This window comes from Haplochromis burtoni, unplaced genomic scaffold, assembly GCF_018398535.1.
Source record: "Haplochromis burtoni strain Fernald_Lab_line unplaced genomic scaffold, NCSU_Asbu1 Contig_56, whole genome shotgun sequence".
NCBI lineage: Eukaryota > Metazoa > Chordata > Actinopteri > Cichliformes > Cichlidae > Haplochromis > Haplochromis burtoni.
Genome location: NW_024582417.1, coordinates 2298942 through 2320367, shown reverse-complemented (window position 1 = coordinate 2320367; position 21426 = coordinate 2298942).

Here is a 21426-nt window from a genome sequence, read left to right as displayed (position 1 = left end):
CCAGTTTAATAAACACAATAGTTTGATCACTCGTTCTTCCATCAAATGTGCACAGACATCAACTTTCTTCCTCTTACTTGATCTGTATGTTGTTGTTTTTTTGTTTTGTTTTTTGTGTTTTACAATACAGCACTGATTTTGTTGATCTATAATGCTGCGGGGAGAGTACAGACAGGAGAGACCACATTTGTCCCATATTGGCTTCTTTTTGTTGGTTCCCTGTTAAATTTAAAATCAAATCCTCACATACAAAGTGTTGATTAATCAGGCCACATTTCAACTTAAAGATGTCATATTACTCGTATTACTGTATGGTTGCTAGGATATTTAAAACTGAAATGGGAGGCAGAGCCTTCAGCTTTCAGGCCCCTCTTCTCTGAAACCAGACCCCAGTTTGGACTCAGGATACAGACACCCTCTCCTCATATTGATAAAATCTACTTGCATAGTAACTAAGCAAAATCTACTTAGTTATTATGCAAAACTATCAAATTTACACATAGTGGAAACGTGTTGTAGGCCACAGGACAAATTTTGGTGCAGATCTATTTCTTTTTTAAAACTGTGATACAGAACTTTGGCTTTGGGAAAGGATGTGCTCTCTGTGTGCCTTTCTAGTTTGTTCCTGCATCAAAGCAGACTCAAGGCAAAGGTATTTGTTTAGTGCTTTTTGTGTGTTTGGTTTTTAGTGAGAATGCTTACACAGAAGCTACTTGTTGGAGAGGTGTAGCATGCCCAAAGGAAGAAGTCTTCTGTTGCGTTTAAGATTATTTTTTTTAAGTCAAAAGAAGATTTACTATTGTTTTTCACAGGGAGCAAAAATCAAGGATTTCAACATTTGTCTCTCTAGACTTTCAGAAATTCTTCTGCACGTTACAAATGTTTATGAAATTTGCCATGAATGCTGAAATTTCATATTTCAAAGTGGAAATGGAATGAAGTAGAAGATGAAAGGTATTTATTCACAGGTCATTTTAATGAACCTTCACTGATATTAAATAGTTCCCTTGTGATGAGCCTGTGAGCATGTTTTCTTCTGCTGTTTTACTGCAGGCTATTCCACATAATTTGCTGGATTGTATTGATAGTGCAGCAGAAAGGCTGTTAGGAGTGTGATTCAGCATTTATGTTAGTGTTCATGCTTATGTGCGTGTGTGTGTGATCAGGGAAAATCGGGGAGGTGCAATGGGAAGGTAGCTAGAACAAAAATGAAAAACCCACATCTCTGCAAGAAAGGTGGATTTACAGCTTTAAAGCCTGTGGCTGTAGCTTCACCTCTGAGATATCCCATCTCCCCCTTTTTCCTTCCTCTCGTTCACTCCGATTCTTACATCCCTTCATCCCACTTGTAATTCTCCACATTCAGAGACATTTTGCTGTGCTCCTTCCATTCCTTCTATCTCAGCAAACAGGACCAGAGATGAATCCATTAAGTTGCATAATTTACCCTCAAAGCAAAAGTCTCAAAAAGGGCCTCTGCCATTGTGTGTCTTTCAATAGAGAGGAAGCGCTTTTGTGTAAGCCTCACCCGACCAGACTGTAGGCTTTTAAAGTCTGACCACTGGCTCCTATGTACTCAGAAGGTCTAAATCTTCAATGAGGAGTCAGCTGACATCTGCCCTGACATGACTTTTATTAAATGCTGAAAACACAGACATAGAAATGCATTTAAGCTCCACAGTGTTTGTGTATCTTTCTTGGCTTCTCGTGGGAAAGTGTCTTGGTTGTGCCTGCGGTTTCTTATTCTGGATCTATGGGCAAGTGTGCCTGTATCTCAGGGAACAAAGAGCTGTCATCAGTCAGCAAAAGTAAATGCAATGACATCATCAGAGGCACTCTGTGGCTGACATTTACAATCTCGTAACGGTCACGTTTTGTGTTTACATGCAAGGGTAACTGCTTTAGTGTGTTTGCTTTTTCTTCTTTGTGCGTATGCGTGTGATGTTCTTGCACGACTTAAAAAATCACGTTAGGGTTTAAATCTCAAGGCGAAGAGTCGACTATCTCGAAAAACACTTTACAGCCATGCGAGTAGCTCTGTGAGACTCTAATAATGGATAGCTGTGCTTTCAGCTAAATATTAGCAGGCCAACATGCCCCCAGTGGCAATGTGAACATACTGACGCTGAGCAATTATCACTGCTACCATCTTTGCTTCGTGTTTCATGCTCGCTAATTAGAACCTGATACAAAGTAAAGCTGAGGGTGACTAGAAATGCTGTTTACAGATATTTAGTCATAAATCAGTAGAAAGATCTCACTGCTATATTAGGAGGTGATTACAGTTCTTAAGGAATATGAATGTGGAGTTAGGAAGTTGCACTAGAAAACAAAAACATAAGCCTCATGATGACGGAAGAGGAAAATAATGACAAGGTCTTAAGTTTTGTATGTCCCTGCAAAACATTTGTCAATGCAACCAGTATGTTGAGGTAATAACTGGATAAATCAAAGCTTAGAATTTGAATTTAGGGGGTTAGAAAATAACAAAATTTAGCCTCATGGACACTAATAGTTGATACATTTCAGTCTGGAACAAAGTGATGGACAAAGGATGAAATAGATTCACAGACTACTTTCATCATGCTCAGAGCTGCTCGCATAATAATTATATGAGACACTGGTTACATCAAATGTCATCTCTTTCCTAAGCATATTTCAAAGCACTGTGAACACTCAGGCGCAGTAAATAAAAGTGTGGTGTACTAAAATGTAAAAGCAAAGGTACAACATGTACAAAAAGAAAAAAACAATAACAGTAAGCCCACACAAACAAAACCATGAACTTCTTCAGTCTGTTCGGTTTTGAATCAAACTGAAGGCAACTGTTAGGCCTAATGAAAAACACGTTAACTCTTTTTAAAACACTGACTTTATCCTGTGTCAAAATCTTTTGCATCTCGTTAAAAATTGCTGTTTCCTGAAATGAGAATATGTTTTGATAAATTGCAGACTTTGTAAAAGCACTGCAGAATAAAAAATTATGAGAGTGAAATATTATGTTGGTCCACAGAATTAGTGGCTAAAGCACATTATTTCTTTTCAGTGCTTCATCTTTTGGTTTTAAGAGTAAAACACCAGAGTTCTCAGTAATTTAAATAATTTGATCTATGTGAACCAGACCAACAGTAGTTATCGTCTGAGATCTGAGTTATGCTGGCAGCAGCTAGTGGGTGGAGGAGGAATTGTTTTTCCATGATCTGAATCAAAAACAATATGCAGACATGAAAGAAAAGGCACATGATTGACATGATTTGATAGACTGTGTGATGGTGCAGCGACTCACGTGTACTCAATGACTTAGTTGACAATAATGGCTGATCGTAAGCAGAGTCATGTGCAAAACTATTTCAGCTTTACAAACAGCCAAGACGTGGTTTGTGACACACGTGGCAAGACCACAAACCTTGTCAAACACATAGAAAAGTAAATTGTGGCACAGAACCTGATGATGAGTATATGATGATGCGAACTGAAGAGGACGAGAGGGACAGGTGCTGCTAGGGCAAGACAGCTTGCGGAGTCATTTGGCGCTGTAGGCAGGCGCTATCCATGTACAGAGTGAGAAAAGGTGGTGCTGTTAGCGACGTGTAGCACTGTTTCTGAATTTTTGAAGTGACTTAGGTCTAAGTTAGGTTTTTGTGTTGATGTTTAAACAATGGGAATTCCTTAAAACTACGGAATCCCATTTTTTCAGATTTACAATAATAAATATAGTTATTAAATAAGTAATGAAATAAATGCAAGCTACAGTTTAGCTTGGAGTATTATGTGTGCACCAGGGATCACTCGCATCAATGTGAGTTGGCCTAGTTTTAGCCAGGAAAGGCTGTAGAGTAGAGCGTTTAAAGTAGATTATATAGGCTAGGTGTCATTAAAATATACTGCATACTTGCAGTAAAACAGCCATTTTAGACCTTTTAAAAATAATAATACAACTCAAATTATCATAAATTATATAAATATGCATCTTTAAAATATACTTATAAAGTGTTTCTCAGCTTTATTATTATTTTCAATTAGTCATATTTGTTTTGATTGAAAAATGCAGTCACTGACTTTTCAGGTTTTTCATTTTTTATATGACAATTCTTCATAATTAAACAATAAGAAGAAGTAGGCTGATGTCTTGTATCCATTTAAAGGTATGGTTTGAAATACAATGTTTTTGATTTTCCAAACACTTTAGGTTTTTGTACAAAGTATAACCCAATCAGTCGATCAGTCATCGATACCAGATCAAAAAGGAAATCAGTGGTATCACAAGTGTCCAGGCTGTAAAACTTTAGGTAAAGAGTCTGATACGACTCGGTGAAGCTCACGTCTGTTCGATGACAGCAATACTGAGATGAGTTTTTGAGGATACCCTCAACAGTTTTGTTTTTAAGTGCTGCTGTTTTTGCTGCTGTTAGTCTCTGTTAGCTGGTGTTAGCTGGTGTTAGCTAGCCTTAGTGAAACTGTCTTTGAAGTGGATGCAGCATAGTTAGACTCAGACATTTAGTGAAAAAAACTCTCATACTATATGAGAATGTAATCACTATTTATCAGAGGGAAAGTGTGATTTATAGGTCACTCTAGCCTAACATTAGCTGGCATGATTTCTACAGCTATTAACTAGCTATTGTTGCTGTTTAGCCAACTCGCTATCAATTGTCCAGAGACGGGAGGGTTACATGTCTAATCTCCTAATAATAATTAATTTTGACAACATTGGGAATAAATAGGCATATTTCTGAAAATGTTTGTGTTTTAGAGCTTTTACTTCAGTTCAGGAGGTAAGGCTTGAGGTGAGGATGAAGAGGATGGCATTTTATTCAGATGCTGGTTGCGTTGACTTTTTTGCTTTGCTTTATCGCTTCTTTGGTGAATGGGACCCTTCCTCCCATGATAAAACATAGGTATGATCAGGGGCATTTTTAGCCCATTTTTGGGGGTGCCAAAGCTCCCCCCAAAGATTTCTTACTTTTTTGACAATATTTGGTACATGATATTGTCATATTTTTTTGTGTGTGATACACTACAAAAAAATATAGAAGGCACACAGTACTTGGTTGAGATGTAATATTTTAACAACAAAAGCATAGATACCCCCCCTCCCAAAATGGTTTGTTCCAGCTCGCCTCTCCCCTACTCTGGCTCTGGTGCCCTTTGTGCCAGACCGATGGTCGCTGAGACGTAGCGGAGCGGAGGTCTAAGTGCCTGGCTTAAAACAGGACATATTTGCTGCATTTAACCTTCAGTTACTGTTTATATAGTTAGGTAAGAGTCAGACCATGTTTCTTTTTAGCTGAAAAACATTACACCAGGTAATCTGCTGAAAACTTGTTTTCCGACGATGTTTGCTACCCTACAATCCGTCCTGCTCTCTAGTAAAATCAGCGACATTTGACCGTCCTGTTGCTCCCATTGAAATTTTTGGAGTGTATTTTTTATGTATCTGTATTATATTATACAGATTTGATGGTTTTGTTACAAACTTCTCAAAAAAGTGTTTTGCTTTTCTTTCACAAATGTGGGGATTAGAAATTTTTTTTAGAATTGAATATTGATTTATTGATTAGCATTCAAATATCTCAGTGAAAACTGAATAAAGATCTACCACAAAGTAAGAAACAAGAGACAAGGCTAATCAAAAGGTATTGGGCTGAAGCATATGCTTATTAAATTGTGTTAAAATGTACAAAACAGTGATCTCATGTTTTGAGACGAGGACCCATGCACAGAGAGACTTGATGAATTTAAGAATCTTACGATTTAATAAAGAAATTTGCAGACTTGCACAGAGATGGTAAAATTATGATGACTGATAACGGAGACGAAGACAACAGTCAACGAGGACAGGGAGGAACAGGGGTTTAAATGCACCAAGGAGACAGTCAGAGAGAACTCGGGACAACTGGAGGCATTTAGGGATGCAGGGACTGACAGAGACAGGGAAGAAGTCTCATTGTGACAAGTAAAGTTTATCTTGCCTGGCTGGGCAGCTCTCCTGACCCCCAAAGCTCTGATCCTAGAATCGCCCCTGGGTATGATTCCTCATATGTTGAGTCTGAAGGTACAAACATGAATTAAAATTTGCCTTCACAGCACAAAAAACCTTTCAAGTTCTATTCTCTTCTGCTTCTGCTGTATGTTATATGTGGCCAACGTCTAGCCGCATACATAAAATGCAGCGATGTCCATCAAACTGGTGCCCACTCCTGTCACTTTTAAATGGAATTTTTATGAGAACGCATTTGTTGGAAGATATAATTACACAGTAATTAACAACATTAGCAACATTTTTTCTATTAATGACCTCACAAAATGACTGACTGTACCTTTAAAGTTCTTAAAGCCATTAAATGTCAAAAAAAACCTCTTCATATAGAAATGATGTGTAGACGTAAACAACTAAGCTCAAGCAGTGATCATGAGCAGGCTACAGGGTTTTAGTATGCGCTCTTCACTCTAAATCCTCATCAATAGATTTCTTTTTAATTTCCAGCTTGTTTCAAATTATCAGCTCCCTCTGGAGCAACAGAGCTTTGCATAAGTGTTTTTCAGTACATTACTCATCAGTAAACTCAAATCCTTATTTCATTTTCTCTTGCAGATATTCTAAGATAGCAGTTATTTTGCATCCACGGTAAAACAAAAAACAGATTAAATACCCTGTGTTTTATTGAGTGGGATTGTTAGTACAGCTTTGATTGGTTAAAGTAGAATATAGTTTGTTTAATCGTGCAATATTTTTCACGTGTTGCTAAACAGAGTGTGCACTGTCACTTTCATTCCTGCACTTAATTATGGCTGCGTTATATATTCATCGTCTTCCTCTTGTGCCTTCAGCACCGTGCATCTTGGAGCATGAAGGTTTAACAGTGCAAAGCACTCACTCATCACCTTTTATGCTTACGCTGACAGGCCTGTGCTGTCCACTGGCCGACTTATTCATTGGCAGCGTTTTATCATTAATGCCACTCTTGTTCTCGAGCCATACATCAGACACTTCATCTTCATTTCCCTCCTCCTCCCCCACTTTTTCTATCTCTCCTGGCCTCCAGCAAGCACATTATGCTTTTACATTGTTATGGAATGGGATAGCCAGTTTGGTATAATGACATTCATTTTCTTGGTACTAAATACAAAAAATAAAAAAAATTAATGAATGCTAGTGGTTAGTACATTAAATAATCATTATAATTATTTTTTGCTGAAGCCCACATCCACAATCACCATTGTAAGTTTAATAGGCTGCTACCAATCAATACTTTGTCTCATTTTTAAGCACAACATTGCTTCTAAAAGTTCTCCTGGTTATCAAGCGGACGCAGGGCTTCACCCCCCACTGTCTTCTCTCTTTGGAGTACTTGTACTGCTGTCGGCCACACTGCGCCTCTTTCCTCCATCTGTTGCCTTGTGTCTCTCACTATGTGCTCTCTCTCTCTCACAGAAATATCTCCTGCACCACCCCATTAAGCAAAACTCCCTCCGATAGCAGACACTCTGTGTCCTTGCAAACATGATCTGCAATATTGCTATCCCATATTTGTCACAAAATAAACTAAGGCATTATAGTCTCTCTTGGTCCTTTTTACTTTCTCTTCAAACAGAGTCCATTATAAAAGGTCTGTGCTTCTCAATCTTGATATATATCTGTCTGTGATGGAGTACTGTGAGGAAAATAAGGGAAGGTTTTTGTTGCAGCTCTCGCACCTTTTCCATACACCTATTTTTTTTTTTCATCTTTGTGTTTATGAAAGGGTCTGTGGGAATTGCTCCTCTGTCTTGCTTCCTCTCATCATTCTGTTCCTCCTAGGTGGTTTTACTTATTCAGCCAGCAGCTGTGTTTTGGCAGAGGCTCATCTACCCCTCGCTGCCTTTCTCTCTCTGCCTGTGTGTTGTTTCCTGAGCTTTTCTATACTCTTATCTATCTTCATACAAACATTTCCACATGGTCAGAGCAACAGGTCAACATGCAAAGCTTAGATTGCCTTTAATAATCCATGATTAACTTGTTTCAATCTTGTATCTGTGCTTTCTTATTGGAGGTCAAGTATCTTTATTCTACCTTATATATATTCTTTAACAACTCTAAAGTGCCAAATGTAGTTAGTCTTCATTCTTGTCTTGGTTTACACTATGTTCCCCCTGTGGAGTGCAGTGATACAGGCTGAATTTGTGAAAATGTTAAGTCTGAGAATATTTGTTTTGTGAAAGTCTGTGTTTTCAAGAAGTGTGATCATGCTCAGTAACTCCGTTTCCAGATAAGCATCCACGGGTCAGCATTCATACTGCCATACTTTAATTACAGCACTGTGTCAAACTATTGAGCCCACCCCTCATTTCTTTACTAACTTAGCACATAAAGTAAGGAGATTTGTGTTTGGTTCATTATTATTTCTTGGCAATAAATCCTACACTGTTATTGATTTCACCTTAAATGGAGCAACATGTGTTAAGCAGCAGAGTTGGATCTGTGGGTTACACCCATGAAAAACTTGCCAAATCGTCAGCTTCTGGTACCACAGGTGCTGACAATCATGCCCCTGATTAACATCACCTGTGAGCATGGACCCTGCTACAGCAGTCAGTTGGTGTTTGTTCCAAGAATGCTGCATTCCACAAAACCAAGTTGCAGCAATATTTGGAGTGAGCCCTAAAGCTAATGTCTAAATTAAAGGCTAAGTTCCACATAAGGAAACAAAGATTTTGTTATAACCAGTCAAATCTGGATTTGTTACTCTGTTTGACCACTGACTTTGAGTCCAGTTCTTATGTAACTTCACATACCTCGGCCTTTTCTCCCTGTTTCCCATCCTTAAGTTTGCTTTCTTGTCAGCCAGCCTTCCACTGAGACCATTCCTGATGTTTCTTCAGTGAAACATCAACCGAAGAGCCAGATGCATCTCTGAGGTCCTGTGTCAGGGCATTGCTGGTCTGTGTTATCTTTGACATTTTTAATCCATTCTACTAAATAAATCGGAACAAATTATGTGTTTATGCAACAGACAGCTAGTAAGCAAGCAAGTGCCCGACTAAAGATAAAAATAAGTTTTTTTTAAAAAAGGCCTTCAGCAACCCTGGAGAATTTGTACTCCAAAATGCTTTAAAAAATTACACAACTCTGGCTCCTTGGAAGCCAAATATAAAGAAACGAGGGGCAGTTCATATGTAATAACCATATAGTTTCCCTGTATCAAAATTTGTTAATTAAATACCAATTTAATTGTGATAGTTCTGTAATTTGCCAAATACAAATTACCAGTCATACCTAATATGTAAACTTTCAAATTGCTAAAAATCTCTGTCTGTGTGTGTCTGCAAACATAACCTACAGGCTAAAATAGCCCAACTGTGGCATATTTTTTCAACTTATAACACTTTATAACATCTGTATTTCTGAAAAATAACATTTCAATTATACACACAAAACTTGAATTATGCATCATGTTTAATGGTATCAGCACATCACCTAACAACAGGCAAATATAATATAACATTTATATTGTGAGTATTGCAGGCAGCTTAAATGTTGACTCAAATCTACTTTATGTTCACACAAAATAATCAATGGACAGAATGTGTGTAAATTTTACTACAAGGGTTTTAAGGTTTAAGGTCAGACTTAGACAAGTCAGGGGTTATGGTCGCAAGACAAAGTCTCCAAAAACATACTCTGTTATGTGCAGTAGTACATGAATGTGTTTGTGTGTCCTTAATTACAGCGGCCTGACAAGGACACAAAAGAATATAACGATGCATCATCCCTTATCAAATCAAGGTTGTTGTGTGTGAAATGTCACCTGAAATGTCAGATTTGATAGATGTGTTGAGCTCAGATTTTTTCCCCACACACAACCAGATTCACATTAAAGGACTCTGTCACAGTTTTTTCCAACCAAATCTTGTGTTTTAATAGCAGGATTTTTTTTTTGACCTGTATAGAGTTTGTTTAAGCAGCACAATAGACAATTAGCAGTGGCTGTTAGTATATCATTAAATGTAAGTCTTCTGCTTGTTTACCTAGTTTTTTTTAATTTAGGAGCCCAACATAGATTTAAATAATTAATGTCAGGCATTATAAGCCTTATAATCCCCCAGTTTAGGGAACCACAGCCACTAAAAAACAAATGTACAGCTAGTTAAAGCCTTCCTATTGTGGCTTTGTATTGGCAGGGGGGAATAAATCTATACAAAATAACAGAACCGAAAGGTTAATGTGAAAATGTAAAATGCAAAATGAAACTAAACTTGAGAGTGTAAAGATTTAACAGCCAGAGCTACAGAACAGTTTCAGCGTGAAGCAAATGAAACTGAGAAGACACAGCCAGCAGGCAGAGTCGGAGCTCAGACGTGATGGGATATTGTAGGGCAGGTGCAACATGGGCAAGAGGGAAAAAGATGTGGTTATGAAACAAATACAGACGGAGGTAGCCAAGTGTCATCAATGCAAGGTTTTAACCAAAGCTCTATCGGAGACTAATCTGTGAGGAAATGAGGAAGAGATGAAAACAAAACAGGTTACTGGGAAGATAATGTCAACAACTGTTAAAATTAGTTGTACATATTTTAATATAGAGCTATCAAAACATCACAGATCATTTGCCAAACCTTCTGCATGCAGCAGCCATCTTCATGCTGACATCACTGAAAACTATCCAGTGCACCACAAATTCAATGACCTGTGTTATTGCAGATAGAGACTATATGGCCAATAAAATCATACCAGTCCTTCTCTTAGAAGCGTGCCATTATCACAAAGTCCAGTTCATAGGTATTATCACATAATCCTTCTATGGTAGGTGAAGATGATGTTCACAGAACAAAATCTGCATTTCCAAGTCATCAGGAAGATTCATTTCTCATGATATTTTTGTCTTCTGCAGCAGTATATGTCTGCCTGGCAGACCTGAAGCCGCAGCACTGTCATAGTGGATACTTGGCAGCAGATGTGTATCACTGCAGGGCAATGTTTATATGCCAAGTCACTAAAATGATGGTTACAACTGTCTGTGTGGAAGAAAATGTGTAATCTGTCACATTTTTTAGCATCTACCCATACAGCAGCGTCAATGAGAGATTCTTTGTCAGCATTTGAATATTGTTTGCTGGATTTCATTTTCCAAACAGCAGCAAATAGTGTTTGTCACATAAAAATCAGTGCAAGGGTCTCGGCCATAAATGACAGCTCTACATGCAGCACTTTCAATTAGGATGTTAAGAAATGATCTGATAGAAAATGTGCGGAACATTTTCTGATGCACTCTTGCATGAAAGGTTGTTTTCCCAGCGTTACTTTTGGAAAACATCACTGAAAATCCGTGTAAAAACAAACCCTTTCTTGCTTCAGTGGAGGGTTTATTAGAGAGTGTTTCTTTTTCTTCTGTTTTTATTTTTTTGGGCTAAACAAGAAAAATATCATGCACACAAAGCCGTGCAACACCACAAATTGCTGATTTTACACTGTGATTTATGGGAGATTAAAAAATAAGGCAAAACATATCAATAAGTGAGGTGACAGTATCCAGTTGCTGTTGAGTTTGCACCGAGCTATCCAGTTTCTAGCCTTTGTCATAAGTGCAGTTAAGCTTATGGCTCTAGCACACGATCGCAGCATTGATCTTCTCTCCCAAATTGTAGCTGGCTTTTATGTAAAGTTATTTTTTTTGTAAAAAAAAAAAAAAGTATCTTCATAGCAGGTTGACTGTGAAATGCACCCCTTCTGTTACTGTCTTGAGAAACTTTCATATATTTCCACAGATCTCAAAGATTGATGAATATTAACTGATGATAATTAATAATTAATGATGAACATTCATTCTCAAAATATCATTTTATTTCTGACCTTAACCCTTTAATCTTTAATCATAACTGTAACCTAATACAAGTCTGAACCCTTAAATAGGTCATCGTGTCTCTCAGTGGGAGGACGTCACCAGCTATGAGACCAAGTTAACATTCAGTATTTGTGTCCCAGTGACATAATGAATAGCGCATAAACCCATTGTTGTAAAAGACAACTGTGTAGCACTATACGTGCTAAAAACAGAGACGTGACACGTCAATCTTAAACAACACCCAGCTGAGCTCATCAGCCCCAAATAATCAAACAAGAAGGGCCATAATTAAATAATTTGGACACTATGTGACTGTCATAACAGGCTCAATCCACCACAGCTTTTTTCACTGCAGTAATAAGATAAAGGTTCTTGTAACAACATAGTCGGTCTTGGGAGCAGTGTGGAAAATGAAAAGAACAGAACAGATGAACACATTTTATTGGCAGAGAGGATAGCCTAATGGAAAGTACTGTGCTGAGCTAAAACATTAGATTGGTAGAACTGTAACCGCAGGCATTTTCTCTCTGTTCATCTGAGGTGAAACTATCTGGACCGTCCACAAGTACAAGAGCTTCTCTTCAAAACCCACAGTTTAAAAAAAACATAAAGTTGTGTTTTTCTCTCTTGATGATTTATTTATACATGTGTGTGTATATATTTTAAGCACATTTTCAAATGCATGTCAGAATTTTGAACAATAAAAAAATCTCAGGAGAACCCGAGGAGCTACAAAGCCTTAACCCTATGACATTCTGCAAATCCCAAGTAGTTTTCTCATATGTAGGTAATGACTAACAACAGACCAGACACCAGCGACGAGCCAGTAAGCAAACCTCAAAGATCCACACCTCTGTATACACTAAACTCATCTGGTCTCGATCCACTAATGCCACTATAACTTGCTCCAATGTTAGTTCTATACTTATTTTTAATGGCATCATTATTCGTAATAAACTGGACTTTTTTGCTTCAAGCTGAAATCAAGCTTGATAACAGTGGTAGCACAGAGGTGACTGAAACACCGCCCACTAATTATAGGTTTGAATATTGCACCCATCCAAACAGGAGGGGTGGGGAGATCACCGTTGTTTAGTATATTGCCGAAAGTATTCACTCACCCATCGAAATGATTGAATTCAGGTGCTCCAATCACTTCCATGGCCACAGGTGTATAAAAATAAGCACCTAGGCATGCAGACTGCTTCTACAAACGTTTGTGAAAGAATGTGTGTCTCTCACGAGGTCAGTGAATTCCAGCTTGTTACCATGATAGGATGCCACCTGTGCAACAAGTCCAGGCGTGAAATTTCCTCTCTAGTGAATATTCCACCAGTCAGCTGTTAGTGGTATTATAACAAAGTGGAAGCGATTGGGAATGACAGCCACTCAGCCATAAAGTGGTAAGTCAGTGGATGCTGAGGTGCTCAGTGCGGAGAGGTCATCAACTTTCTGCAGAGTCAGTTGCTACGAATGTCCAAACTTCATGTGGCCTTCAGATTAGCTTAAGAACAGTGTGAAGACAGCTTCATGGAGTGAGTTTTCATGGCAGAGCAGCTGCATCCAAGCCATACATCACCAAGTTCAATGCAAAGCATCCGTTGCAGTCATTGTATAGTAGGTCACCACTGGACTCTTGAGCAGTGGAGACGTGTTCTCTGGAGTGATGAATCATGCTTCTCTATCTGGCAGTCTGACTGATGAGAGCGGTACTTGTTTGACCGCACTGTGCCAAGTGCAAAGTTTGTTGGAGCGGGGATTATGGTGTGAGGTTGTTAATCAGGAGATGGACTTGGCTCCTTAGTTCTAGTGAAAGGAACTCTGCTTCAACACATCAAGACATTTTGGACAATTTCATGCTACCAACTTTATGGGAGCAGCTTGAGGATGCCGCTTCCTGTACCAACATGACAGCACGGCAGTGCACAAAGCAAGATCCATAAAGACATGGATGAGCAAGTTTGGTGTGGAAGAACTTGACTGACCTGCACAGTCTCGATCTCAACCTGCCAGAACACCTTTGGGATGAGTTAGAGCAGAAACTGCGAGCCTCCAACATCAGTGTCTGACCTCACAAAGGAGCTTCAGGAGGAATGGGAAAAAAATTCCCACAAACACACTCCTAAACCTCGTGGAAAGCCTTCCCAGTAGAGGTGAAACCGTTATACCTGCAAACAATCCCTGTGGAGTAAGAAATCTATCATTCTTGCACAACTCCGTTGTATTTATCATTTTCCTCTCATGATCTAATTGCTGGTCATATAATAATAAACCACACTGATGAAATTAAATGCTGGATGTCTGGAAACCTTTTAGAACTAAATACAGAGAAAACAGAAATGAAGTTTATGCATAAGTTTGATAAGGAAGATCTGTAATCACTCATCTGCCTGTTTCCTGTTAGTCCTTTTTTTACATGACTTCCAGTTTCCCACGCTGTCAAAGTTAATACTGACATCATTACTCTAGTCCAATGATTCTCTTGCCCGCCTTCAGTGAGCCAGTCAGCCTCCAACCTGTGTGCTTTAAATCTCAGTGCTGCTCTTTCAGTCTGTCTCCCACCTCCTCTCCATCTCCACTTCACTCTGGTCACTCAGGACCCATCAAAGCCGTTGTCTCCATCTTCATCACCAACAGTGTCTAGGCTCTGTCCTAAATTCTATCATCGCTGGACTCTATTCTTTCACCAGACAGATTAAATAACGTCTGTATCACAAGAAATCATTTTAAATTCTTACAAACAATCTCTTTTTTTTTTTTTTTAAATATTTGTTGTTGATTCAAAAGTTCAAAGGCAGGAAAATTGTTCATATTTATCACAATGAGCAAGTTGCAAACCTTGCCTTGATAATCGTTTTAATAAGGCCACCAGAAATGCTTTCAGTCACTTTAAAAAAATATCAAAAGTCAGGAAAATCTTATCTCAAATTGACTCTGAGAAATTGGTCTATTACACACAGGTTAGACTATTTTAAGGCTGTATTTATTAGCAGTCTTCAGCAGGATGACTTCAGTTAGTTCAGAATACAACAGCCTTAAATTTCCACAAGGAAATATTTCCCCAGTATTTCACTTCACTTGCTCCCAGTTCAATTAGAGAATTAGCTTTAAAATGGTTCTATTAGCTTATAAAGTTCTCAGTATATGTGTGTCATGTCTATAACTCAATTAGACCTCTCAGGTCATCAGGTGGTGATCTTTTAAATGTTCTGACAATTACATCTATGTGTGCTGAAGGTGCTTTCAGCTATTGTGGTCCTGTTCTTTGGAAGAAGCTGCCTGCTCGCCTGAAGTCAATTAGAATTGTGTCTAGATTCAAAAACAAACTCCAAACCTTTTTATTCTCACAGGCTTACACTTAATAACTCTGTGTGTGTGTACATGTGTGTGTGTGTGTGTGTGCATGTGTGTGTGTGTTAACTTGTATTTTATTTCTTTGTAAAGTTTGTTTTGTTGTGTTTATTTCCTTAAGGTATACCAACTTAGGTTTTTTTGTTTTTATCTTTTATGTTAAGCACATTGAGTTTACGTGTCATGAAATGTGCTATAGAAATAAAACTGCCATTACCAAAAGAAAATGAAGAGAATATGCTGCAAAGGGTTGGAATCAGTCTATTCTTTCTTCTTTTTTTTCCAATATAGATTTTACTGCAGATAGTAAAGGTCAAGAGCACTTATTGTTGACTTGCAGATCAATTGAAACTGCTTTAATGTACAATAAATACATGAAATTACTCTGAACGTGTCATTTATTCACTCTCTATATTTCCCTGCTATTGACTGGAAACTCAAATTATTGTCTTCAATTGCGACTTTCGTTTGCTTCAGTACATTTATGTCAGTTTGATTCTCCATCCACCTGATTCTCTAATATCTTAATGACAGAGCATTAATGCTAAACTTTATTAATATAGCAGGTCTTTTCAAGTCTAACCGACAGAAGTACACACAATGATAAACCGCTTTTAATATTATACAACTGTACAGTGCTTTTGCTGTCACTCATGATGCTGATTTGTCTGCAGCAGCTGTATTGGTTTCACCATGTATTATGTGTGTAACGGCTGCATGTTTTTCTAATAGTATACTCTAAGCTTCTATTGCAGAATCAATGCACTGCTGCCAGTTGATTTATGCATGTTAAGGTTTGGTTATATGCTGCTAATGGCCACTTTTCATGTGAACACACTTGTAGCTAGATTGATAAACCCTGGTTTAATTTATGGAGTTGATAATCACTTTCATGTGATCGTTTATCCTGACTGCCTGTGTTAAGGTAAATGAAACCAGACACTAAAAAATATCCTGAGGAGATTCACATTGCTTCACAGTATAGGGCCCACTTGTCATTTTAGCTAAATGCTCGATTTTTTTTTTGGATGGTTAATTTAGACTGCATTTCCTTTTGACAGACTCATCAAATTTTTTGGAAAATCTATCCTGTTTTTCCCTCTTATTTCTTCTTCTTTTAATTGTTACAGTTATTACTGTTGTACTGTATTCAATGGGAGTGGTGGCATGCTTTCATGTTGTTTACATCAAATTTGTACCCTACCATCTTAGTGTTAAAGCAGGAAATAGAGACTCATCAGACTGGTAAACATTTTCCAGTCTTCTATTGTCTTGTGTGAATCGTCTCCTCAGTTTCCTGTTGTTAGCTGACAGGAGTGGCATTCTCATCCCGAGAAAAGCTGCTCACTCGATATTTTCACCTTTTCACACCATTCTCCAGAGATGGTTTTGTGGTAAAAATCCCAGTCTATCTTCTCACATTGAACGTCACCTAAATTTCCTTTCTTTTCTTCCGCATTCTGATGCTCGGTTTGAACTTCAGCGGGTCGCCTTGACCATATGTTGATTTACTATTAACGTAATGTTGCTAGTTTGTGGCTGGAGGGCACACAAATTGCTCGCAATTGGAAACAGTTGACTGAATCTCAAGTGTTTGTCAGTAGGTGATGAGTAATCATCTCACATAAGCTTCTCTGACAAATCAGGGAGACCTTCCCTCTTTATCACATTCAATCACCATAAACTTTGAGTAGGCCTATTTTCTTTGCAAAATGCCAAAGCACATTACAATCAGGTCTTCATCACATGGAAGAAAATTATTGCCTATTATCATTCAATATTTGCATGAAAGAAAGCTGCTCCAGAAGTACTATTTGTTCAAGTGTGGTGTCTGTTGTTATTTTTGCATAAAGTAATAAGGCCACCGAAGGCGAGTGGAGTTTTTTTCCCGATCTAATTATCGGTAATATCCAACATCACGGGGCATTTGAAAAAATTTTTTAAAAATCCCGAAAACAACATCAGTCAGACTGTACATCATCTAGTCTTTGGCAAGAGAAAAGAACGCTGTGATTTCCTCACGATTTCCTCACATTACTTTTTTTCCTAATTTGCACAAAAAAGAGTGCGACTGCGTGAGTATCAGCATCTGTGTTGCTCTCTGCGTGCGGCACTCTGGAGTCAGCAGGTGAACCAGCTCTGTAAACTGGTAGGAGGCAGAATGTCAGGTGAGTTGCTCTGGTTTGGAAAATTACCATAATAACAACTCTGAACCTGTTTTGAAGGGAAAATCATGATGAGCAACAGCACAAAAACATGCAGGGAAGGCTTATTGTTTACTCCCCTGTAAACCTTTCAAATTCAGCGAAGCAAAAACCTTCCCAATCAGTGAAGTTTAAGCTAAGTGAAGAGAAAGGAATTTAGGAATAAGAAATCTTGTTGCAAACCAGCAGACTCCAGTCACCTGCAGTCTCTTTGTCGATAGCTCCATATTTAGCACACAGATGTACTGATGTCACGTTTTTCTTCTGAAAGCAAGTATTTCACAAACTGTGAAGCTATTCCTTTAAATAACCTAAAGTGGCAAGAGAGAAAAAGAAAGTAAAAACAAAATGACATTCAGCTGCTGCCCTAAGAGCACTATCATTATATGCATCCCAGTGTATCCCTTTGGCAAACATCACTCCAGAAACTCCTTGTTTCTGAGGCCATTTGCACCACATCACAACAAAAAATGTCCATCTCCTACACCAAAGGAGAACCACAATTTTTGAAGCACAGTTCACCTGTAGCTAAAAACAAAAATCCAAAATGTGAGCATGGCTGCAGAAAAAACAGAGCTGAAATTATGGGGGTTGTTTTTGTTTGTTTTACCTTTTCCTTATCAGACATGTACTCATCAGTAAAGTTTTGTTTTATGGTGATTAAAGGTTGCAGATATGTGATCCTTCTGGATATGGCTGCTTAATTGTGTAATGCACCAATAGCTTTTTTTTTTCTTTTCTTTAATGACCATGTTCAAAATTAACATTCTGTTGGGTTACACAAGCTTTGGGTTAAAAAACTGTTTAATAATGTGAATTTTTTAAATGGGCTTTCTCTCCTTTATATCAGTGAAAAATGAGAGGCTCCTTCTAATCATTGCTTTAACAGCCAGTGATAATGAACTGCATCAGCATTTAGGGTCATTTTTCTTCAGAACACATACTACATATTTTGGATAAAATAGCATTTACATCCAGATGCTGGGAGCAAAGGACATGCAAAGGTGGCAGATTTATGCACAAAAATACGTAGAATCAGTAGGAAAGGAGCAAGAATTTTTGTACTGGAAGCCAATGACCAATCATGTTTGAGCAGGCATTTTCTGCTTGCGAACAAAGAGTAATTGTGGAGAGCAAAACAGTGACTGCATGTGAAGAAATGAAATCTCAAAACCACATCATGGCTCTGAAATGACTTAACTTTTTTATTGCCTTTATCTGCATTTGTAAACAAAGACAGGCAGATGGCTACATCTGGAGGCCCCAAAGCAACAAGTCTGACAGATTAGTCTTCACTTTGACTTCTCAACCGTGGAATAACACAGTAATAACTTCAACCGCCGTGCTCTTATGTTCAAGTGTCTGATAAAGCCACGGCATTGAGCCATCCTGAACAATGGGATTCCAAGCTGCAGCAGCTAAAATGGATTTGGGTTATTGTTGAGTTTGTTTTAACACCTGTGATTTTATTTTATCTTCTCCAACAATAATAGAACACGGCAACTGGACTGTGGCAGCTGTAAACTGACAAAACAGATGAAATCAGGAGAGTTCTTACATGACAAAGAGAAAATAGCACCATAAATAATAAAAACATTAGTTATTTTTTATTTAAAATGTTCAGAAGAAGGCACGGGCTCTTTTTATGTATCAGGACACAATAATAAAATCACCTAACCCACAACCAAATGTATTTGTAGTACCAACCCCAAGGCTGGAAAATGGGAAGGGCATCCTTTGCAAAATCTTTACCAAATCAAACTTGGAGATAATTAAGAATGAGATTATGTACCAGACTGGTGAGGTTAAAACTGTGTTGCTGTTGATTTAAGACAAAGGAAGAAAAGGAGCATAGAGGTATCTGCACAAACACCTCCACTTTAGTCTGTTCTTATGGGGCTTTTTCAAATGTAATATTGCAAACTGCCACGCTCTTTTAGAGAGAATAGGCTTTCTGCTGGCAACCCTTCTAAGACACACTTGTTCAGTCTTCTTCTAATTGCACTGTCATGCACTTCAACATTTAGCTAGCTAACTGAGGCATGTAGAGTCTGAGATGTAGCTCTTGGGTTTTTTGCAGTTTCATGCTCTGACCTTGGGGTGAATTTGCTGGGACAGCTGCTCCTGGGGAGTGTCTTGAATGTTCCCGAATAATCTTGCTCACTGTAGAATGATGGAGTTCAAATTGTTTGGAAATGGCCTTGTAACCCTTCCCAGATTGATGGGCAGCAGCAATTGCTTCTCTAAGATGATGATGCTGCTGCTGCTGATATCTTCCCTCCTTGGCATTGCGTTAACACTTAGCCGAATGCTCCAGACCAACAAAACGCCAAAATGTCTGCTCTTATAGAGGTGCTCGCACTTGCTGATGATGTATATAATTAAGTGCATTTGATTAGCAGGACCTGGCTGCTATTTAACCTCTTAATTCCTATGGCAGCAATAAAGGTATACTTAGTTTTTCACATACTGTTTCTGCATTTTGCCTTACTTCTTGTAAATAATGACATGGTGTAGTGTGACATGCTGTTCATCTTACATTGTACTCACCTGATTTCAAGACTTTTTGATTTTTTTTATTATGTAAAATTTTGGAACTTAAAAAATGGTGTACTGTATAAACAACGCTCCTGCTGTAAGCAGACTTCCAGTGCCTCAGTGACATCTGCAGTGTCCATGATGTGAGCAGAATGCCATGTACTATACACAAGTCGCTACTTTCAAAATTTCCATCTGTTTTCATTCATTAATGTCCCATCAAGTGGAAGAAAACAGACTCATGAGAAAATGCACCACCTTAGCATTTCTACAATAAAGAGCTGCCCTTTCAGTGTTTGTTCACAGCACTGTTTCATGGTTAATATTTGAAGTAAAAGGGAAGTTAGAAGAGTATGAAATCTTAATTGTATTAAAATCCTAACATGCCCAAAGGAAGTGAGCGCTGATATGATGAATCATATCAGCTTCGCACAGTTCCCGACTGGGAAGTTACCTTGTAGTATTTTACCCTGTAGGCAAAAATCTACAAGGTCAAAATAGGTTTTTGCACCAAATCTCTGTAGTGCCCATATGATAACTGCATAATGTTTCTTCCACACAGGCACTGATAAAAAGTAACTAATTAGATCTGCTCAAGCATGGTATTTAACTACAGTTTGGGGTATCAAATAATTGTGAAGACTTGCTCTTCAGAGTAAGGTTTTACATTAAAAAATCAAGTTGTAATTGAGAAAAGCAATATAAACATAATTTAAAAAAATTAAAGCAGTAAGAACCAGTCTTTGAATAAAATATTTAGTTCCACTTGAGAGATTTCCCCTGAAAACATCTAGCTTAATTTAAGTTATTTTTTTAGCTTTTACCCAAAATAAAAGACTAGATGTAAGTCTAATATTTTTAAAAGCTTTGCTTGTTATTCACCATTAAAAAGTCTCTTTCATTTATATTTTGCATGGTGGCCGTCCACAGTAGTGTGGTAACTACTGCAGAAAACTAAATTGTTAGGACTAAACACATGTGGAGTAGTAAAACAGCAAAATGCAGAAACATGAAGCTGGTGGTTCTCAAAGTGTGACAGGGAGACACACTAGCCCGGATAGATCTGAAAACGGCGTTTTTGCCTGAAAACGCTCCACACTGAAACAACCGAAAACGTTACGTTCCAGTACTGCGCATGCGTGAAACGCAAGAAGATGCCACTTATTTACTTTCCAGCTCTTTGAAAGGTTGCAGCAAAAATGTTGAGGAAAAGCACCGACTTTTTTAAATGGACTAACAATGAGGCGGAGTTGTTGCTGTGAGTAACACAAAAGTACAAAGTTGCAAAAGCGAGTGAGAATTAAAGAATATGAAGAAAAGCTATCTTGTACAGACTGATATTAATCTTTATTAGGGCTGTCAACATTGAGCGCAAACAAAACAACTGCTGTATTATGCCCTCCGCTATCTTTGTTTAATTGGTCACATGTGACCAATGACTAACATCGTTTTAAAGTCTGCGTTTTTTTGATGTCCACACCGTCAACTCCGAAGCCATTATTTTCAAACGT